We start from the raw sequence: 20026 nt of genomic DNA on the forward strand, positions 1-20026 counted from the left end.
TACTTCAGAACCAAAGATATCTTCATTCTCTTCTTTAGGACGAAATTGATCCTTTTCCACATTCAAAAACCATAGGATCATTAGGGTACTTAATGGATGTGACTTATATATCCATATAAAATATGTTCAAAATCTTTTCTGTGTATGTTATTTGATGAATAAAAATCTCATTTTTTGTATGCTCGATCTGCAGGCCGAGATAAATTTTAGTCTTTCCAAGATCTTTCATCTCAAACTCTTCTTTTAAAGCTTTTATAATTGTTGTAATCTCTTCAAGAGTTCCAATAATATTTAAATCATCAACGTACACAGTAATTATAATGAATCTAAATGCAAATTTTTTTATGAAAATACATGGGCAGATATCATCATTCTTGAATCCGTTTTTGGCCAAATACTCAGTAAGACAATTATACCACATTCGTCCATATTGCTTTAGACTATATAAAGATCTTTACAATTTGACTGAGTACAACCCTTGCAAATATTCATTGGATGCTTTAGATATCTTTAGTCCCTTAGGGATTTTTATATAGATATCATGATCTAATGATCGATATAAATAAGTTGTCACCACATCCATTATATGCATATGTAGTTTATAGTATGTGGATAAACTGATCGAATAACACAATGTTATTGCATTTACCACATGAGAATATGTTTCTTCATAATCTATACAGGGACTTTGTGAAAAATCTTGTGCCACAAGTCGAGCTTTGTAGCATACAACTTCATTTTCCTTATTTCGTTTTCTCACAAATACACATCTGTATCCAACAGGTTTTACATATTTTGGTGTACGGACTATAAGTCCAAAGACTTTATGTTTTGCAAGTGAGTCTAACTCAATCTTCATAACTTCTTCCCATTTTGCCTAATCATTTCTTTATCGATATTCTTTAGTTGTTCTTGGCTCAAGATCCTTATTTTCATACATGATGCGTAATTTCACATTATGTGCAAATATTTCATTGACAATTATTTTATTTCGGTTCTATTTTTCTCTTGTAAAGATATAATTTATCGAGATCTCATTATTTTCACAATTTTCAGAATTTTCAAGTACCTAAATATCTTCTGGCGTCAAAACTATATCAGAATTTCGGATAATTGCAAGTGTTTTTACTATGTTTTTATCTTTTTCAACAGGAATAGTATTTACCTCTCTTTTTTTCTGAGGATTTTTGTCTTTCGAATCGACAGGCCTACTACGCTTCTGACGTGAATTTGTTTTGGTGGTGATTTGTCTGATTGGAACATCAATTCGAATTGGGGCATTTTTAATTGGTATATAAGATTTAGTTATCCTTTTCATATCAGAAAATGTATCAAGCAATTCATTTGCTATTCTTTACAAATGTATAATATTTTGAACTTTTAGTTCAAATTGCCTTATCGAGGATCTAAATGTATCAAGGATGATTCATTCTAATTAAGTTTCTTTTCAAGAAGCTTATTCTCTCCCCCTAATAATAGAAATTTTGATTCATCAAAATGACAATCTGTAAAGCGGACTTTAAATACATTTCCAGTTTATATCTCAAGATACTTCACTATAGAGAGAGAATCATATCTAACATATATCCCTAATTTTCTTTGGAGTCCCATTTTGGTGCGAGAAGGTGGGATAATTGGACCATATATCGCACACCCAAATATTCTCAAATGGAAAACATTTGGTTGCTGGGCGAAAACTAATTATAGAGGAGAGAATTGGTGATAACTTGTTGGCCTCAAACGAATAAGTGCTGCAGCATGTAAAATCGTGTCCCAAAAAGAAATAGGGAGATTTGTTCTAAAATATAAGGGTCTAACAATTAATTGGAGGTGTTTGATAAGTGATTCTGCTAACTCATTTTATGTATGAACATGAGCTACTGGATGTTCAACACTTATTCTATTAGTCATACAATAAACATCAAAGGCTTGGAAAGTGAATTCACCAGCATTATCAAGTCATTTCGCTTTGATTGGATTTTCTGAAAAATGTGCTTTTAATCGAATAATTTGAACAAATAGTCTTGCAAATGCTAGATTGCAAGAAGACAATAAGCACACATATGATCATCTTGAAGATGCATCTAATAGGACCATAAAATATCTAAAAGATATATATGGTAGATGAATATGTCCACATATATCGCATTGAATTTTTTCTAGGAATTTAGGAGACTCAAATCCAATCTTCACTGGTGATAGCCTTAAAATTAGCTTTCCATGAGAAAAATATATATTTCTTTTAAGATGAGTAAAATACATTCTTCTTTTGGTACAAGATGAGTAAAACATATATTACTTTTAAGAATGGTATGCGAACGTGCACTATCCCACAAGGCAAATATCTTCATTATATATCATTGCTATTTTTTTCAAAGACAAATAATAAAAGATAATAACATAAAATAAGTAAAGGTACATGCTTAATAAAATTGTATTCCTGATTGGAACTATTTGTCACTGTATATAAAAATAGTATCATATACTAAAAATTTTACTATTATTATTATTATTATTATTATTATTATTATTATTATTATTATTTTAGAACTTGACTTATTTAATGATTTTAAAATTCTTAAACATAAACAATAACATAATATATTTTATTAACATTATTTATATACATCATATTTGAAATTCAAATACATAGGAGATAAAACTTAATAAAATATTTCTTACATTATTTATTAACATTAATACTTAACAAACCCAAATATTAAACTTTTTTATTATTGATTAAATGACTAATATTTCCTTCAAGATTCTTAGACAAATTAGATACCTCATAATAAGTGGTATAATTTTCAATAATATAATTTGAAACAAAATTTGTCTTTTCTCCTTTGTCATAATTTTTCAAGGATACTTGATAAAAATCAACTGTCTTGAGATACGACATATACGTGCCCAATGGCCCTTTCCACCACAATAAAAATATTTATCTTCTGTTGATTTATTTTGCGCATTATTTCTTTCTTTATTCCAATTCTGGTGAGATCCTTTCTTTCTTGTGAAAATAATTTTTCTTTCTTTCATAATTTTTCTTCTTACCAGAGCCTTGTCATTTACCTCTTTTAAGATTATAATTTGCTGCATTTGCTTCAAGAAATGGGGCGGCACCATTTGGATGTACTTCATGATTTCTTAAAAGAAATTCATTGTTACATTCAGCAACAAGAAGATAAGAAATTAGCTCAAAATATTTTAAAATTCTTTTTCGATACTGCTGCTGCAGGAGCACATTCGAGGCATGGAAGGTCGAAAAAGTTTTATCTAACATATCATTAGCAGTTATCTTTTTCCCACATAATTTCATTCGTGGGGTAATTCGGAACAATATTGAACTGTATTCATTTATGGATTTAAAATCCTGTAGACACAAGTATGTCCACTCATATCGTGCTTGAGGAAGTATCACTGTCTTTTGATGATTATACCTTTCTCCAAAGTTTTTCCACAAATATGTAGGATCTTTTAGTGTGAGATATTAATTTTCAATCCTTTGTCAAGATGACGACATCTTCTGGGATGCTTTATTTTCAGTCTTAATGGTATCTCTAACATTTATTGAATCAACATAAATTTCAGCATCTAATATCCATGATAAGTAGTTATTTTCAGATATATCAAGAATATTAAATACAAGATGAGAGACCTTTCACATAATAAAAATTTATTACCTGTGTCTTCCTAAATTGTGATCAAAGTCTCATGCTGATAACGTGTTGTAAAATAAATAAATAAAAATGAAGAAATAAATATAAAATAAAAAATATAAATAGAAAACTCCATTATTAATATTCACTAATATTATTATCTCAATATAATATATATATATATATATATATATATATATATATTGTATATTACAGTGTACATCAATATATATAGAGAGAGGGGGATTTGATATTGATTTTGTGAGTCCTTTGCCTCGTACCATGCTTCTATTTATATATATACAAAAGTTATACTTTCAAACTTCATTAACTTCATTTTGACTTGAGAAACTGAACTTCACTAAAATGTTAGCCACCTAAGTCATTAAATGGGCATCCATCCATATTACAATACAGTTAACATTATAGGGTAAATAGTCAAATTCGTTTCTAAAAGATCATTCATTCGATCTCTAAATTAGTCTCCAAAATATTTTTTTAATCAAATTCAACCTTCAAATATTTTTAATTAATCGCATTAGTCCTTCTGCCATTTTTTTTGTTGACGGTGCAAAATTTTATTAATATGACATGTTAGGTGAACTATAATACACACATAGAAGTCTTAATTTACTATTAATATGATAATTTTATGAAATTAGATCAAATCAAAATCTAATTGAAGGAAGAACTTATGGCATTGGAATTCCTCAATATGGGGTTGATTTGATCTAATTTCATAAACTTATCATGTTAGCCACTAATTAAGACTGCTAGGTATATGTTGTGGTGTACTTTAATGTGTCACATCAATAAATTTTGATGCCGTTAGCAACGGAAGTAATGGAAGAACTAAAAGTGACTAACTTAAAATTTTTTAAGGAAGAATTTGATTAAAAAAATTTTTTGAGAACTAATTTAGAGATTGAATAATTTTTCAAAGACTAATTTGACTATTTATAAATAATATTTAAAGACTATTTTAGCCCAATTATAAAAGTCCAATTTGAATTTCCAGGCTTTGTTATTCTTTTAAGGACTGTAATTATAAATTAAAATTTAACATCAATATAAATATTAAAATAATTTGAGGTTAGAATATAAATACAAATTCAATTAAAAAACACATAAATTCTTAGTTGAAAAATACAGAATTTTTTTAACTATACAAATTTTTTAGTTGAACGACATAGAAAATAACACAAATTTTTTTTAGAAACAAACAATTTAAATTGAATAATATAGAAATATAAGTTGAATAACATATAAATTATTTTGAATTGTATAAATTTTTTAGCTGAATAACACAAAAAAATTAAAATTTTAGTTGAATATGTAGAAATTTAACTTGAATAATAAAGAAATTATTTGTGGTTATTGTAAAAAAAAATTATATGTTTACTTTTTATGTTTCTTTTAAAAAAAATTGTATGTTTATTTTCTGTTTTGAAGTGTTTTATCCTAACTATTGCTGGGATTAGGCTTGAAAGGATGATGGTCCAAAGCTCTTGAATACTCTTTTGTGAGCTCTTAAAATAGCGGTTGGACATACCAGTAAAGAACTCTGATACTAAAGTTAGCAAATATTTTGATAGAATAAGTGTAACTTGGAATAAAAATTTATCAGAAATATCGAGAGGTATTTATAGAAATCATGCAGTAATTGATTATGCCAAGTCTTGAGTTACATTGTAGGTTGTATAGCGGTTATCTCTTTCATTAGATTATAATTTTGCATGCTGAGATGGTGAGCGGTTGCTCCACTTTCATGTGTAGGATCTGCATGAGTGGGAAGTTTACTAGCTTGTTCTCCATATTATTAAGTCAGATAACAAGTCTAAGAAATCTGTTCTAGAATTCAATTGTTACTATAAAAAATATTTTAAACCATTAGATTTACTGTCGAAACTTCCAAAGATAACAAGTTAATTGTAAAATTTTAAAATATTACTATGTGATTTATAAAGTCGAAAATAAATCCAATACAATATATGATGTGAGCTAGTGTTTAATTTAGTAGACTCATTGTCGAATTTTGTGTTAAGTACTCCGATTGTAATAGCAAGAAAAAAATGACTTTATGGTACTATATAAGTGGATCCAAATGTAGTGTGACTCAAGACTTTTGACGAGTAATACAAGAACCACATTTATGATAAAAAAATCTTTTTTTTGCCAATACTATTCGCTCAGACCATTTGAGAGTCCTCTACATCAACCACGCACCAATGCACCTCTACCTTCTCAACGGCCCATTTTGGAATTGCATGAGCGAGTAAACAGCCTCATGAGTCTACATTATTAGGGTTAGCACCTACATGAGGTTGGGAAATGGATTTGAGTACTCCTAGTTCACCTAGAGAAGGACAGACAAGCTATCACAATTAAGAGTGGCAAAACGAGTTGGATTGGCGCCAAACACTACACCAAATTAATCATATAGTTACACTTGATTTATGACCCTTATTTTAAGGGTCTCTATTCATTAATATAGTGACATTTATATATGTAATTTTTTAACTATCACTAATGTAATCACTAATCACAGTCTCACTCTTTTTTTTATTCTATTTTTTCAAAAAGCATATTCACACTTTCACCGTGAGAAAGAGAAAAGAACCTAACAGGCATCACCGTGCTACAATTCCCGTTTGCAGTTTGCCATCGCGGTTCAAGTTCGCCATTCGTCATTCACCGTCGCAATTCGAGTTTGCTGTTCACCCTTCACCGTCGTGGTTCGAGTTCGCCATTCGTTGTTCACTGGCGCGGTTCGAGTTCACTGTTCACCGTTCACCATCGCGGTTCAAGTTCGCCATTCACTATTCTCCATCGCGGTTTGAGTTCGCCATCCCGGTCCTCCCCCCCACGCTGTTGTTTCTCTTTCCCTCTTTCGTGAGGGCAAACCGTAATTCCCTCCTTTCGGTGACCATTTCTTCTATTCCAACCATAATATTGAACACCAGTAGTGAGTATTTGATAATTCTTCTACTATATTTATTTTTCCTACAATTTCTTTGTTGTTCATCTGATAGTGAATAACCTATACATGATTGTTTTTCTTTGGTACTGTTACTTGTGATTTTCAATTGTTCATTGATTCTTCATCTAAGAGATCATGCTTTATATCTTATTATATGGAGGATTGTTTTGTTGGAAGCTTTAAATTTTGTCTGTCTTAAAATTCATTTTGATTTTACTTGCATACAACCTGTTCGATGAAATGTTTCAACTAAAATTATGATTGATTTGATGCATTTCTAATTAGAAGGATAGATAATAGTAAAATTGATGCACTGATATGGTAGACCTCTCTCGTCATCTCTCTCTGTTTCAAGGCTTCAAGCTTTCTCTTCGACAAGTAGCAGTCTTCCACTGTAATAATATCCCCTTTTAGAGTGATTTTAATTTCATTTCTGTTGTGTTTTACAGAGGATTACAAGATTCTTACTCACCTTAATTCATCACTTCAATTAGGTATGTGTGCTTTATCCTTATGGAGTTATGGTATCGCTTCAATAATTTCTTTCTTTGCCTTTTTAAATAGAAAATGTTGATTTGTAAGATAAATCAGCCTTAAGTCCCGTCTCTATGCATTTTATGTTAATTTTACCAATCCAATCAGCAGCAGGAACTAGAATTATTCTGAATAAAAGATGAGGGCAATTCATTTCATATGTTTCTCCATGATTCAAAAGCTTTAATTGTCGTTTACCATGTATTTGAGCTTCAATTGATGTTCCTGCATATTTGTTACATTTGTGATAAATCTATGTGACTTAATTAACATTTTTAATTTGTTAAGAACTTAGTAAAACTAGTGAATAATGCCAAAGTTATGACCAAATTCAGGCATTGTGAGTTCCTAGTAAACTTCATTGTTTGCTTGAAATTATCAAATTCATAGAACTTGATTAAAAAGCTGAGAGAACTAATTGTCTAACAAATGTTAAAAATCTTGACATTTTGACATGGATAGATTTAATTTCCCTGTTTTAACATGTTAAAAAATAAAAAAAATAAAAAGCCAAGCAAATGTCTAATGTGAAAAAGTTTGTCCCTTAATTTTATTAATTCTTTAATGGCATCGAATTAGTCATTAACATGAAAGAAATAAGGTTAATTATTTTTACCATGGGAAAGCTCAAAACATGGGAAAATATTGTTATGACGTTATAATTCATTTAGGTGTAGCTAAATGATATTTGTTCTTTATCATGGGATAATTAATACCATAAAATTTTGGGATAGGTCGCTGGCACCAAATTATTTCTATGTTTTCTTTTTCATCTGTTGCATGAAGGGTAGTTACTGGAGGGTGGTGTGAAACCTGCACACATGAAAATCAAGAATGTATTTATTTTAGCTAACAAATAAAAGGTCGATTTCACATCATGGTTTTACATTTTTTGTTCTTTAGTAACACTTGGATGGTGTATTAGAGCTGATGATCAATTGGATAAGCAAGTTCACAACATTTTCTGATTTTGATTCACAGCAACAACTAATGCTGACCTTGTGAGGATACAAAATGATGGGACTGTTGAAGTTGATCTAGAAAGAAGTGCATCTGTTGCTTCAGAATTGCTAGAATTCCAGTCATTTGACGAGTCAACAATGAGTGAAAATCTTATTCGTGAAGCAAAAATATCAATTCCACAGCTACAAATTGTCATACTTGTGGTTGGAACTAGGGGTGACATACAACCTTTTCTTACCATTGCAAAGAGACTTCAGGCATGTTCAAATGTTGCTCGTGAGAATCACCTTATATTATAATTGATCTAATTGCATCATTTGGAGATGCAAAGTCTTTGTTTAACAGTTTTTTTTCCATACTTGTTTCTTTTCTTTTTTCAGAGATGAACTAATATTTACTTGCAGGAGTATGGTCATCGTGTTAGGGTGGCAACTCTTAAAATTACTTGCAGGAATATAACTAAAACCTTTTGTAAAATCATGGAGAACTATGTGATTGCACTACTTTTGCTCTGGTGAATGTCTACTCTTAAAATTAAAAAACTTTTTAAATGCCAGCTTTTAAACTTTCAATACATATATTTGGTACACTAAAAGGTGAAAGAATGATCATTTTTCTTGTAATATGTGTTCATGTATGAAATTTTTCTTTCTTATTCATTCTGAACACATTTGTTAATTCCATTGGGTATGAAATTCAATTCAACGACTCTCACTTGACCAATTCCTTTTACCCTTTTAATTTTAATTATATCCTTCCTTCTCTTCTCTTCTCTTCTATTCTTCTCTGCCTTGTTATGTTGTACTCCAGTATATGACTATTCTTTGTTCCTATCAATCAATATGATCATTTCATATAATCTATTATTGAATTTAAATTTTCTTTTTTTGGTTCTAGTCAAAGTCTACTCTTAAAATTAAAGATAGTGTTTGTTGCAAATTCTTAGAATATGTGACACGAATATCATGGGTTCTTGGCCTTTTCTTTTGTTAGTAGTTTGGATTGAAGACACATTCTTGGCCTAGATTGTAACCCTCTTAGTTTATCTTTGTCTATGAAAAATATAATTTCCTTTTCTTTACAGAAAAAATATAATTTCCTTGTCTTACTTTTTATAATAATATTCATGCTCTTTTTATTCATACTCTATTCCCTTTAATTATATTTTTTTACTATGTTTTTACAGGTATGAAGAGAAAAAGGCCAATAAAGAAGTATCAAAATCTTAAAAAATCTCTCAAAGATGTTGAAGATGATAAATTAGTGTCATCTTCTAATACAAGAGGAAATGATCAAATCTCAATTTTCAATTTTATCAAATTCTTAAAGTGTGAACTTATAAATGATTGTTATTTTTTTTATTTAAGTAATATAATTTTCTCTTATTTCTTTTATGTTTTTACAGGTATGAAGAGAAGAAGGCTAATAAAAAACTATCAAAGTCCTAAAAAATCACTCAAAGATGTTGAAAATGCTAGACTAGTATCATCCCCTAATGCAAGAGAAAATGATCATATCTCATTTTTCAATTTTACCCAATTCTTAAAGTGTCATCTCCTAATATTATTTTTTCTTATTTTTTATATTATTGCAGTTATTAAAAGGAGAAGACTTGTACAATTTGAAGAAGAAGAAGATGAACATATTGAACTGAATATTGTATATGCTAGAGAAAATATTCATCTCTCAAATGATGAAAATAGTAACTATCTCCTCTTTTAGCATACTATGATAAAAATATTGTGAAGTTTTTAATTCCTTTAATTAAGTTTCTAATTCTTTTACTTTGAAGTTATCTTGGCACAAGAAAAAAGACATCTTCCAAGTCATTCTAGGTCAACATCTTCTAAAGGTACGAGTCAACAAGAGCATATAGCTCAAAGTTCATCCATTCAAAATGATTGTAAGAGATTTGCCGTTTTTCTTATTGTAACAATGTTTTTTGCGTTTTCTTACACAAAAATCAGTTTAAAATTGAAATCTATAACCTCGTACAAATGATCAAAATCAGTTTAACATAACTATATATTTCATATTTTAGTAACAATTAGGTAAAGTAACTATATATATATATATATATATATATATATATATATATATATATATATATATATATATATGAAAAGAGTGGAGTGCATATGCAATTACTGCGTAGTGACACTATTATTATATATAAAAAATATGAAATATTATGAATAGTGGCACTATTATTGTATATAAAAAAAAGAATAGTACACTATTTAATTTTATGAATTATTATTCCCCATGTCTTTGGATCAAGCACTAGCTTATAAATATATCTTAGCTAACCAAGCACTCGAGCTGAAAATATTTAGAGATTAAATTTTATTTGAAAAAAATAAAACTTTTATGTTTTTATAATTTAATTCAATTTATTTTCCAGAATAATTATATATGTAAAAAGGTTTTAAAAATATTTCTTATCCCGAAAAATTATTTTGAAATGAATATTGATTAAACTATTCAAGAGGATTGAAATCTATAACCTCGTACAAAAATCAGTTTAACATAACTTAACTTGATGATTGAAAAGAAGTTCAGTCCCAACTATTGGAGAAGATTAAGGCAAGGAAATCCACGAAAATAAGAGTATAATAGATCAAACAAGTTAAAAGTCCCCTAATATTGTTTTTTCTTATTTTTTTATATTATTGCAGGTATTAAAAAGAGAAGGCTTGTACAATTTGAAGAGGAAGAAGATGAACATATTGAACCGAATGTTGTATATGCTAAAGAAAATGTTCATCTCTCAAATGATGAAAATGGTAACTATCTCCTCTTTTAGCATATTATGATAAAAATATTGTGAAGTTTCTAATTCCTTTAATTAGGTTTCTAATTCTTTTACTTTGAAGTTATCTTGGCACCAGAAAAAAGACATCTTCCAAGTCATTCTAGGTCAACATCTTCTAAAGGCACGAGTCAACAAGAGCATATAGCTCAAAGTTCATCCATTCAAAATGAAGTTCATAGTCATAGCCTATCAGATGCTGATTTTCTTAATAATGAAGAGGTAAATGGAGTTGCTATTTCTAGAAAGAAGTGAAATACCACATGGTTTGTTATTGTTGTAGGTATGTTATTTTTTTATTAATTTACTAGTTCAAATAATCTGTTTTCAATTACTAGCTGTCTTAAATAATAGCTCTTTTATTTTTTTTAGATGAACAAGGGGTTGAAAAGAGTATGCATCTTAAGGTAAAAGATACATTTTCCCTTTATCATAGTAGGAAATGAGTTCTTATAGAATGGAATGGAAGTGGTCATCCAATTGGAGAATCCGGTGGACTCTTGGGAGGTGTTTTGGGACTCATTGCAAGTAATTTTAATAATTTTCCTATAATGTACAAAATTTGGCATAAGGTTCCACTGTAATACAAAGATGTTGTTTTTGAGAATACTATTAAGGTATGCTATTTTTTATTATATTTTTGTTTTGAAAAATTTTATTTGTTGTGTTTACCTTAAGTTTTGTATACTAACTACATATTTATGTTTTGTTTGAAGAAAATATTTGTTGTTAATGATGATGAACACAAAAGGTATATCTTGTCAAATCTTGGAAATAAGTGGAAGAATAATAGATGCAAGCTATTCAATGAGCATTATAAATCAGAATTTGGTTGGGATGCAAATGTTAATTTGAATCCAATTGGAATTTCCAAAGACCATTGGGTTGCATTTTTGGAATATAGATTGAGTCCAAAAACTCAGGTAAACACATTTGTTATTTGTTAGTTTTTATTTGTGTTTAAGATCCATTAACTTTTATGCTTGTTAATGTGCAGGAATTGTGTGAAAAGAATGCTACAAATCGGCAACAATTAAAAATTCCTCACACTCTTGGCTCAAAAACACTTGCTAGAAAACACCATGAACTTGTACAATTATTTACTTTCTTAGTATTTTTGTTTTATTAATTTTTTGTTAGTTATATTTTAATTTGACCAATCTTATAATAATGTTAGGAAGTTGAAACTGAGCGACAATTTAGTAGAGGAGAAATGTTTTCTATCACTCACAAGAAAAAAGATAGAACATTTGTCAACGAGGAAGCATAACAAAAAAATATAAGATAAAATTCTAATCTATATTTATTCCCACAGTGATATGAACATAGTGCCCTTTTTCATTTCACTATTATGCATCCTTTTTAGGTTTGCTAAGACTAAGAGCGTTTTAAGTTTTGAATTTCTCTATGAAGCAGTAATTAAATTAAAGTAAAGCGCTCTATCTTCAGGCTTGAATGCTTGATTTTGTTCTTTAAAATAGTAGTACTCCTGTTACTTAATAAAATCTTAATACTTCTTTGCAAAATGGTTGATAAATTTTATTGGACTAATATTGCATGTGTAACATTATTATTTGTCTATAAATCACTTTAGGAAGACTTACAAAAGGAAATTGGTGAGGGTGCTTCTTGAAAATGAAGCATATGTTAAAGTATTTGGCAAAGAGAATTCAAGCTATGTTAGAGGTATGGGATTTGGTGTTCGTCCATCTCAAATGATTGGATTCTTATCCCGCTCAAGAGAGTCTATGCAATCTACTACAACTAGTGGACAATCAAGAACTGAATATCAAAACTTGAAGTTACAAGTACAATTGTTACAGAAACAAGTAAATTTTCTTGTGAATCATCAAAAGGATTGATGAGCGGATAATTTATACGCTTTTTGGCATTGTTTTTAGGTAGTTTTTAGTAAGTTCAAGCTACTTTTAGGGATGTTTTCATTAGTTTTTATGTTAAATTCACATTTCTGGACTTTACTATGAGTTTGTGTGTTTTTCTGTGATTTCAGGTAATTTCTGGCTGAAATTGAGGGACTTGAGCAAAACTCTGAAAAAGGCTGACAAAAGGACTGCTGATGTTGTTGGAATCTGACCTCCCTGCACTCGAAATGGATTTTCTGGAGCTACAGAACTCCAATTGGCGTGCTCTCAATGGCGTTGGAAAGTAGACATTCAGAGCTTTCCAGCAATATATAATAGTTCATACTTTATTCGGAAATTGACGACGTAACTTGGCGTTGAACGCCAAGTACATGCTGCTGTCTGGAGTTAAACGCCAGAAACACGTCATGATCCGGAGTTGAACGCCCAAAACACGTTATAACTTGGCGTTCAACTCCAAGAAAAGCCTCAGCTCGTGGATAGATCAAGCTCAGCCCAAACATACACCAAGTGGGCCCCGAAAGTGGATTTATGCATCAAATACTTACTCATGTAAACCCTAGTAGCTAGTTTAGTATAAATAAGACTTTTTACTAGTGTATTAATCATCTTTTAACCATTTGGTCTTTTGATCATTCAGGGGGCTGGCCATTCGGCCATGCCTGAACCTTTCACTTATGTATTTTCAACGGTGGAGTTTCTGCACACCATAGATTAAGGGTGTGGAGCTCTGCTGTACCTCAAGTTTCAATACAATTATTATTACTTTCTATTCAATTCTCTTTTATTCTTATTCCAAGATATACGTTGCACAACACTTTGATGAATGTGATGATCCGTGACACTCATCATCATTCTCACCTATGAACGCGCGTGATTGACAACCACTTCCGTTCTACTATAGGCCGGGCGCATATCTCTTAGATTCCCCAACAGAATCTTTGTGGTATAAGCTAGAATTGATGGCGGCATTCATGAGAATCCAGAAAGTCTAAACCTTGTCTATGGTATTCCGAGTAGGATTCTGGGATTGAATGACTGTGACGAGCTTCAAACTCCTGAAGGCTGGGCATTAGTGACAGACGCAAAAGAATCAAGGGATTCTATTCCAACCTGATTGAGAACCGACAGATGATTAGCCGTGCTGTGACAGAGCATAGGACCATTTTCACTGAGAGGATGGGATGTAGCCATTGACAACGGTGATGCCCTACATACAGCTTGCCATGGAAAGGAGTAAGAAGGATTGGATGAATGTAATAAGAAAGTAGAGATTCGAGAGGAGCACAGCATCTCCACATGCCTATCTGAAATTCCCACTATTGATTTACATAAGTATTTCTATCCCTTTTTATTTTCTGTTTATTATTTCATCCAATTACATTTGACCCTATGAATCCACTTAACTGAGATTTACAAGGTGACCATAGCTTGCTTCATACCAACAATCTCTGTGGGATCGACCCTTACTCACGTAAGGTATTATTTGGATAACCTAGTACACTTGCTGGTTAAGTTGAACGGAGTTATGATCACACCAGGGATTATTAAGATCCCAATTCATCACACCATGATCTCTTTGGGGTATTTTTGATTTCTTACAAATACAAAGAGACCAACTTTGAGGATCACAATTTCGTCCACCAAGGGTCAATTGCCAACCGATTTTCCTACCGAGGTAAGATAAGGACATATGTTATATTTAATTTTATAGACTTGCATACTTAATTTTCGTCATCAACAACTTCTAAAATGATTGTAGTTTATAATCATAGCCTATTGTATAACACTTGTTGATTTATTAAGTATCCTTCTAAAATATTTTCTAAAATATATATTTTTTATTTTCAATTGTAGGTTGCAGATTTTGAATCACCGACGCATACAAGATCGTATTCTTCTGCCAGTCATGAACCTCAACAACATAGGCCATCCAACGTTTAAAGGAGTTTTATGATTGAATTGTTAGGTTTACAAGTTTGGATTAAGTTGGAATTTTTTGAATTTACATATGGATTATTACTATGTAATTAAAACTTGTAGAATTCAACTTTTGAAATACATTATTGCTATTTTTGTAAAACTTGGGGGATTGAATTTGGCTTTGTTGAAAAACAATATCATTTTTGGAGAATTCAACTTTTGATAATAGAAATTTTGAGATTGGAAAGATTATGACAGTTTAAAACAGTCACTAAATATAGGAAAAAAAGCTGTCACAGGAATAAATAACTTAGTAACGATCTTAAATCGAAAATGTCACTAAAAATATTGTGACGGTTTAAATAGTCACTAAATATGTCTAAAAATTGTCATAAAAACTAGTAACCTAGTGACAGTTTAAATATTCACTAAATATGCCTAAAAACTGTCACATGATTTAGTAATTTAACGACGTTCTCAAAACGTCGCGAAATACAGTATAAAAAACACTTTTACAAGTGATATAAATTAGTGACGGTTTTATAATTTAAAAACCGTCACAAACAATTTAGCGACACTCCTTACTAGCGGTGGTCCAAAACCGTCACTATGCCAGCTAGCGACGCTCAAATCTTTGACGCTTTTTTTAGCCGTCGCAAAACCATTTAGTGACAGTTAAAACCGTCACCAAGCATTAAAAAAATGTCGTCAAAATGCTGTTTTGTTGTAGTGAAATCTACTAAAAAGATAGGCCGGGCTAAACTTTGGAACTCTCCAAATAAAAAAAACTATAGATTTTGGTAAGACAGGACCAGCTGGTCCGTTTAAGCCAAGGTTTTTTTCATGAAAGAGTAATTATTATTACAAAAATTAACAAATATATAATTCCAAACATATTTCTTTCACTTCTTTCTTTTTTATTTTTTTATATTAACTTTATTTATTTTATTTTACATTCTCCTATACGTGCTTAAGTTACCCGATTCATTTGATGCATACTATTGTGAACAATTTTATTGAAGTTGAAAATTTAAAAAATAATAAAAAATTTGTGTTATAATTTGTCTATTTTGTGTTTTTAATTTTTTAATTATCACTTTGATTAATTTTAATTAATGTTATTATTTTTTATTAAAAATTTAGGCGAACTAGCCCGCCAACCTGTCCCTCGTCAACCAGTCGTAAAGTAAGATGAGTTAGTATTTTTCTGTTTTATTTTGGCGGATAGGAACAGACTATTCACTTTGTCCTCCTAATTGCAGCGGTTCGTGCTAATATATATCTTTTGAGATAGGGATTATACCCACAAAATGAGAGAGATATTATGATCTATTACAAAATGATCTGTGCTAATAGCAACATTGCGGGAACTTGGAGAGTCCTTATCGTTATCTGTACCAATTTTGCTGGCGCAAAAAGAGAGATAACCAAACAGACAATGCAATTGATTATGAAGACCTTTAAAATTTTTTCTTTTGTATCATTTTCATTATGTAGGAAGTAGGAACACCTAGCCTTTAAAAAAAATATGTATTTATCATCATAACATTTTTGGGTTTATTATAAAAAAATTTGTGTTTGCTTCCTATGTTTTTTGAAAAAAAATTGTGCTTATCTTAAAAAAGTTTTTGTTTATCATAAGAAATTATCTATTTTTTGCATTTTTTTGTATTTTTTTCATATGTTTTTCTTAAAACATTTATATGTTTATAGTTAATAAATTTATGTGTTTTCTTTTTACGATTTTTTCTTTAAAAATTTGTGTATTTAACTTAAAATCTTTATGTTTGTATCGTCATAAAATTTATGTATTTATCATAAAAAAATTATATGTTTATTTTCTATATTACTATACGGTACGATTACTAATTTATATATACCGGTACGAGATAAAAAGTGGGCAAATAAAAATTTGTCAGGTGGATTATATTTATTTACATCAATATTTTTTTTTTATTTATTTTTTAAAAAATATTATATTATTGTATATACAAAAATACTTTCATTAATAATTTTAAAAAGACAAATATATCTTTTTAAAAATATTTTTCTTTTAAATGACTAAATAATTCTTTTTATTTCTATCACAGAAATACCCTTTTTCAATAACAACTGAAATAAAATTCAAATTATCAAATAATTTAAAAAGAAAAATCAATTAACCTTAAAAATAATTTCAATTTCAAACAAATCTGTTGTGTTTGTTCTTGTTCTTTATCCTAATCTATTGTTCTTGTTCTTTACCCTCACCTACCCAGAAAAATCAATTCTCCCATTCCTCTTCTCCCTCTCCTTGCTTGTTGGTTGCTTTCCTAACCTGTCTTCACTGCATGCTCCCTTGCTTTATGCCATCCTGTCATGGCCCGTTCCCCGCCTTATCCCCCTTTCGCCGCCCTGCCTCACATCGTCTAAGGTATATTAGCTTTTTTGTTATTGATTCACGAGGTATATTGGCTTCTCTGTAAACACAAAATCGGAATTTTCAATTTGTGAAAATCAATGGATGGGGGTGATAGGGAGATAAACCTTTCACATTGATGAGGTTCTTACAAATTTTGTACAGAGTTGATTCTGTTCTAATAAGAATGGTATATTTCCTATACTTGAGTCTTGTAATGTTCAAACTTGGAAAAAGATGATACTCTTAGCATTGAGAACATTTTAGCAAAAGATTGTTAGATTCACCCAATAAAAAAGAGAATAGAATTGCAACAGTTGATCCGCATGGAAAAAGGTGCATTTTGCTCAATTATTTACCCATTTTCATAAATAGCTTATGTGATTGGAATGAAGTGAAGTTGATACTTAGCAAACTTGTAGCAAAAATTCTACCTTTGCTTTGAACTCGTTTGGCATAGCTAATTTTATGATATATAATATTATAAGATAACATTATTTTTCATTATCACTATAATTATAATTATATGCTTATGATATCACTACCTTTAGTTTGCTTTGCTATATTTTACTCTTTGTTTTCCAAAAAAAAAAATGCAAACAAATTTATAATGTTATTGTCTAGTAAATTAATTATCCTGCCTCTATTTGTTCATATTTCAATACTGAGTATTATATTCATTAATATATGGTGTGCCATGATGAATTACAATGCGCTGCCAAGAAATTTTAATTCATTGTTTGAATGTGTTGGGAAGCTAATGGGACAAGACCTGAGCTCTTGTTTGTTTGATGAACTTGTTGATTTAATGGTTTTTTCTTAATTATGCTATATTGGTATATCTGTTATGACAAAATTATAATGCTAATTACCTAATTCCATTTCAATTTCAAGAGGCCAACAAGAGTGGTAACAACTGGTTACCTCTACCATGCGTAATTGTTGCCTTGCTTATTCTGGGATTTAACGAGTTTATGACACTTCTAAAGTGAGTGTTAGCTTTATAATGTGCAAATATATAATGTGTTACTGTTAAATTTGTGTTCACGCAAATACCACTATACTCCATCTACGTAATGTAATTGGTCTAACCCAAGTTTGTTATTCTATGGCAGAAATCCTTTATATTTGATTCTCATTTTTATTGGATATCTTGTCACTAAATCCCTATGGGTGCAACATGACGTCGCGGGTAATTTTCACCATGGTGCAGTGAGCATCTCTAGAATGACCGTTAATTAGTAGCAAGTTCATTAATCTAATATAGCTAATGACTTTGGTTGCACACACTAATAGCAATTCTGTGCAATTTCATATGACATTTAGTGTATAAATTTTAGTATATAGATGCATATGGCTTGTGGAGTCTAACCAAGTTTGCATATGCCTTTTTTCAGCTAGCTGGACTCCTATCCTTGTCTATCAAGCTTCTTCCAACTATAATAAACCTTATGAGGAAGCTAGCAGAGGAGGGGGTTCCTCAAACTAACAATCCTTGGCCATATCCATCAACAAGTAATCAAACTGCTGGTAGCACTGTGTCATCTACTACTTCATCGAATGTAACTTTTTTGGAACGTGGAACCGAGTACACCGCTTCATCAAAAGAAGAATAGAAAAAGAAACTCATCTTTATGGTAGTGCCAAATCTTATGTTGAGGTGTGATAGCAATCCAATGCTGGTTTGTAGCAATTCAAATATTCAATGCATTAATAAGCATGAGTATTTATGCAAATGCAACATACAATTTTTTTATTTTTATTTTTATTTTGTTACAATTAACCTAACCATTAAAATAGATATATCTGTCCTAATTCAGGTTCTTTGGTTAGTTGGAGGAGTAAGGTTATTCTACCTAATTTTTAATGGCCTAGCATGTATTCAATTTTTTTTGTTAAGAGTTGCATGAGTTCTCTAAATGTAAATGGTATATCACGTTAACGCAAAATAACAATTTTCTGCTATATGATTACTCAGAAATAACTTAATAATAATATTTATCAATCGTGCCAATTATTAATTCATAAATCATAATCTTATATTCTAGTTGGGTGCATGCCAGAAGTGTGTTCATTTTTTAACTAATTCACAGGAATTGACTGCTAATCTGTCTAATTACACGTTATGTTCTAACAAAAATTCTCAATTTAGCATCATATGTAAGGCTGGTTCTATAAAATTTGTGGTCCAGCTTCACCAAAAAAAAAATTTGGTGTCCAGCATTACCCCATCACAAATGCAAATAAGTTAACAATTATAGATGAATTCACATCCTATATCCTAATTGGCTAACTAACCAGTATATATGATTTGTATGGATTATGGAGTCATCATGCTAATGATGTATGATTCATGGGATGCATAAGGAAGTAAATCAACAATTGGCAGGAACTAATTAATTTAAGTGAGGTTAAACTCAATCATCTTATATAATGTTATGTGACTTTAATTTAAAGATATATGGAAATGCATGGAAACTAGGGAGAGGAGGAATCTTTATACAAGTTCAGCGTGATACTATATTATTATTCCAATAATAAAAGAATAAATTGTTAATTAAGAACGAGGAGTGTAGTTGTTTGTCATGAATTAAATTTCTTCTCTTGGTAGCAATTAATGCATATTTTTATTTATTAACTATATAGAATAATACTAAATATGAGATTAATTTAGATGATAAATTACTTAAATTCAAACTAAGCCATGAAACTAAAAATGAATTTATTTTTTATTTTCTAATTGACGAGTGCGAGCTCATAGAAGAATGTTGTTATTGTCTGGTAGTTTGTGAAGAGAAATGGAATAGGAACAAGAGTCAGCTTCCATTCATGTGCAAAGTAAGATAACTCACTAATGGAGGTAACTATGAACAT

General features: G+C 30.1%; 1 long non-coding RNA gene across 2 annotated transcripts; it reads left to right on the forward strand.

Annotated features, from left to right (window-relative positions):
* Nucleotides 1–16926: 16926 nt before the first annotated feature.
* LOC140179663 (uncharacterized) lies at nucleotides 16927–18984 on the forward strand. 2 transcript variants are annotated; one of them, XR_011873419.1, is made up of 4 exons: nucleotides 16949–17167; nucleotides 18047–18140; nucleotides 18268–18344; nucleotides 18550–18984. It is a non-coding gene; the product is annotated as an uncharacterized lncRNA (long non-coding RNA). The 2 variants fall into 2 exon arrangements; XR_011873420.1 differs by lacking the exon at nucleotides 18047–18140 and having other exon boundaries at nucleotides 16927–17167.
* Nucleotides 18985–20026: the final 1042 nt, after the last annotated feature.

The sequence above is a fragment of the Arachis hypogaea genome, chromosome 2 (assembly GCF_003086295.3).
Source record: "Arachis hypogaea cultivar Tifrunner chromosome 2, arahy.Tifrunner.gnm2.J5K5, whole genome shotgun sequence".
NCBI classification, from domain to species: Eukaryota; Viridiplantae; Streptophyta; class Magnoliopsida; order Fabales; family Fabaceae; genus Arachis; species Arachis hypogaea.